This window comes from Elephantulus edwardii, unplaced genomic scaffold (assembly GCF_000299155.1).
Source record: "Elephantulus edwardii isolate Elephantulus edwardi_28Jun2011 unplaced genomic scaffold, EleEdw1.0 scaffold00164, whole genome shotgun sequence".
Classification (NCBI taxonomy): Eukaryota; Metazoa; Chordata; class Mammalia; order Macroscelidea; family Macroscelididae; genus Elephantulus; species Elephantulus edwardii.
This window is the reverse complement of record NW_006399914.1, coordinates 6,040,335-6,044,569: the sequence shown is the minus strand read 5'-3', so window position 1 is coordinate 6,044,569 and position 4,235 is coordinate 6,040,335. Positions and strand designations below refer to the sequence as shown.

The window sequence follows — 4,235 nt, the reverse complement described above, 5'->3', positions numbered from 1 at the left end:
TATCTATCTATCTATCTATCTATCTATCTATCTATCTCTGTATCTATCTCTGTCTCTATCTCTATCTATTCTTAGAATCCATACCTAAATGCAAACTCACTGCCATTGCCTTGGTTCTGATTCACAGTGACCCTCAGTTGGGTTTCCAAGGCTGTAAATCACAGAGAGAGGAAACTTCCCATTTTTCTCCCAAGGAGCTGCCATTTGATTGCAACCACTAGAGTCACACACCCTTTGGGCTAGTAGCTACCAGAGCTACTGTCAGTACCCACAAGGACTTTGTAAATCACATATAAATGATTCATAGTTTACCCTTTCCGCCCACTGATCCAGGGAAATTATGCTCTGACTTTGCTAGTAATAGCTCTGTTTATTCATAATTAGTTTGGGAACATTTTCTCTTCTGTAGAAAGAATCTTTATCTTTTTGTTGTTGTTGTTGGTTACACTTTAATACATCAGATGGGCTTTGGGGGGAGAGGGGGGCATACTCAGTCCTTCTTGGCAGCCGCCTTCCTCATGGCGGCCAGGACGTTGCTGAGTTCTTCTCGCTTCCTCTTGGCACGGATGTGTGTTCCCACCCTTTTCTTGATGAACTTGAGGGCCCGCTTGTCTTTGGAGACCTTGAGCAGCTCCATGGCGCGTCACTCGTAGGGCGCGAAGCCACACACCTCCCGGGATCATGTCCCGCACGAACTTGGTGTGCTTGGTGAGGCGCCCGCAGGGGCGGCTGTGCCTCGGCTTGCTCACGTTCTTGGTGACTTTGTGGCCCTTGTTGAGGCCCACGGCCATAGGGTAGCACACTGTCATGGCTGCTGCACGTCGATGGCTGCCGAGAATCTTTATCTTATAATGAATTAAAAAAATAAATTTAGGAAAGCCAATTTATTAATTTTTTTCTAAAAAAGTTTATCGTGCTTGGTAAAGCAGAACTCAATTCACTGCTTTCTAGTTAAATTGGAACTGACTCATAGCAGACCCTCCAGGGAGCTTTTAGAAGCTATAAATCACTTAGAGATTGCTTATCTTTCTCCCAACAAGGCGCTGATGGATTCGAACTGTCTGTCTTTGAGTTGACATAGCAATTCCTTACCCATTAGGCCACCAGAGCTACCTTGGCAAAGTAGAGGGTCAACTAAAACAAAATTCCTCAGTGAGAAGAATTGACACAATAGCCCAAACCATGGGCCCAAATAGATCAAAGAACATGGTGATGGCACAGGAATGGCAACAGTTTGTTCTTTACACCTGAGGTCTTCATTAATTGGATCAGATGTGACAGCAATTATTGTTACAGACTGTAGAGTTACAAGTGACTTGACTCAGATCTGACCCTCCAGCAGGTTTTCAGGGGCAGTAAAATGCATAGAAGGAGATTTCCTGTCTTCCTCCCCCATGAGCACAGTTAGCCACAACAATTTATTAAAATCTTGTGTGTTCTGCCCGCTCTCACTCCAGAATCCTCTCTGCTCCCAGGACCTTTCTTCTTTATGGACCTTTTGGAATCCATCCTCTGCATAAGAATGAATCTGAGTCGCAATCTACCAGCTAAAAATGATCTGATAATCTTTGCAATATATTATTTAGTGACCTCTGGGAAACTTGAATAACATTTTTAGAAATTTATCATACTTGGTAAAATAGAACCTAACTCTTCACCAATTACAATCGTCTGTTAATAAAGTTCATGTATTGTTTCCAAGGTCCATGTCTTCCCTTTGGAACACAGAAACACTCTTGATTTTCTGTAGGAGTTTCATAATATTTCAAAAATGTTTTCAAATTTCTTGTGCACCCACGAATCATGTCCTGATATATGATAATAATCTTGAACATGCATTTTTTTTCTTGTGTTCTTTTATTAGGTGTACCATCAATGTGATAATGGTTACCCATGGTGGACAGTGGTGGAGCTCCCCATTTAAACAAGCTTGGAAGCAGAAGTGGCATCCACTTCCAAAATAGCTTGCCTCTGCAAACCCTATGAATCTGGAGAAATGACGAAAGTTATACAAGTGTTCAGGTCTATTGTTCATAATGTCTCTATGAGTCGCATACAACTTAACAGCACTTAACAACAGCAACAACCATCTTTTCTGTCAAATGGCACCAAGACAGAAAAAAACCAAGTATTGCCCAATTCGAGGAGGAAACTTCAAATTAAGAGGACAGGAAATCAAAGACAACTAGTAACATTTGTATGAGGATTTAAGGGAAAAGAGGAGTGAGGATTGGCAGAGGAGAAATCATAGGGTCACACAATTTGGTGGGGAAAAGGGTAATAAAATAAATGAAAAATATCAGCAGGGATCTGGAAAGACAGGATGATGGTTCATTGGTGATCAATTACATAAAACATAATGAATGGGAATGATTGTATAACACAATGTGAATGAAGGATAGTGTAAAACACTAAGGTATACAAACATTGTAAGCAAACCAATATAAAATAAAAAAATAAAAGAGTAAGAAATGAAATAAAAGAAGACAGGAAATCAACTCGAGTGTACAACTTCACATGCATAAGTCAAGATTTTCCTTTTTCTGCCTTCTTTTCACTCTTTGTGCTTACTTTGCCAGTATGTTTCAAAGTCTACAGTGAAGATTTAACATTTAAGATATAACATTTAAGAGATTAGGTTCTGAAGTCATACACTTGTTTTTTAATCCTGGCTATATAATCTAGACCAAGTTATTTAATTTCTCTGCTCTCCAATTTTGCCACATATAAAATGGAGATGACTACTATCATAAATCTCACTGGGTGGCTGTAAAGATGAAATTATTTAGAATAGGAAAGAAAGCAGGAGTGGCATTCACTTCTGAAACAGCTTGCCTCTGGAAACTATGAATAAGGAGAAAACTATGAAAGTTATACAAATGTTCAGGGTCTTTTTTCCTAGGGATATAAATTTATTTTAAGCTCTCCCAACCCAGAGCACATATTTTATTTGTATATATGTAATAAAGTATATATAATAAAGTACATGAGGTGCATACTTACAGATATTTGCCATGCAAAAACTTCAAAAGATTTGGTTTGAAGGATTACATAGTTTCCCAGGACATCTCAGTCAGTTAGTTGGTATAATATGATTTGCAAAATTTTAAGTCCATGTCCTAGATTGGTGAGTTGTATCTGGATTTTTTTTTCAGGTCTTTTTTTCATAGGGTCTCATAGGGTCATGAGTCCTCTACAACTCAGATGGCACTTAACAACAGCAGAGGGGTTACATACAATAATTGCCTTTGATCTTGCTTTCCTAGTGTTGTAAATACCACAAATGGGTGGCTTTAAACAAACAAACAAACAACCAAAAAAACAAACACTCAAACAAACCAAATGTGTAGCTTTTTAAAGAAGAGAAAGGGGGGAAGGGTTTGTTGTGTTTGGGATTTTTTTTTTTACCATTCAGGAAGCTGGAAGATGGAATTCAGGGCATCAGTTCTAGGAGAAAGCTCGTCCTGTGGTTTCTAGGGGGAAAATGTTGTGTCCCTCAACTTCTGTAGCCCTGGCACTTGGTGGTTTCTTGCTGATAGTTACATAGCATCTCTCTTCTCCAGTTTATAAATTTTTGTTTCCAAGTCTATTATCTAATCTGCTCTTTCTGTAACTAAGCTGAGGTATGCTGATTCATAAAGACCCCGATGTACAGTAGCTCTGAACCCTGCCCTGTCCTGAGCCAGTCTGACTCTGACACACCTAATCCCATTGCCCGTTTTCATGTCAATCCATCTCATCTGTTGTCTTCCTCTACTGAGCTGTCCCTCCACCCTTTCAAGCATGATGTCCTTCACCAAAGAACCAGTCCCTCCTAACCACAGGTCCAAAGATGAAGTATAATAAGACAGTCTTAGTTACCTATTGCTATTATAACAGAAATACTATGAATGGGTATTTTAAATAAATTCTTTTTCTCACAGTTTAGAAGATTAGAAGCCTGAATCCAAGATGTTGACTTTAGTGAACTATCTTTATTGGGTCTTTGCACTGGACGTAATGCCAAGGACTCAATCAAGGAAGGGACTAGAGAAAGAAAGCAAGCTAAAGAAGCTTTATTAAGGGGGCTCCCGGGTGGGATTCCTTGGTCAGCAGAGAAAGAGACAGGCAACCAGACCAGGGAATGTTGTTGTTGTTGTTATGTGCCGTCGAGTTGTTTGCGACTCATAGCGACCCTATGTACAACAGCCCTAAACCCTGCTCTATCCTGTGCCAGTCTCATTGCCTCTGACACA

At 39.8% G+C, this 4,235-nt stretch overlaps 1 pseudogene; it reads right to left on the bottom strand.

The window, feature by feature from the left end:
- Window positions 1–449: 449 nt before the first annotated feature.
- LOC102848450 lies at window positions 450–809 on the bottom strand (annotated as a pseudogene).
- Between the last annotated feature and the right edge of the window lie 3,426 nt (window positions 810–4,235).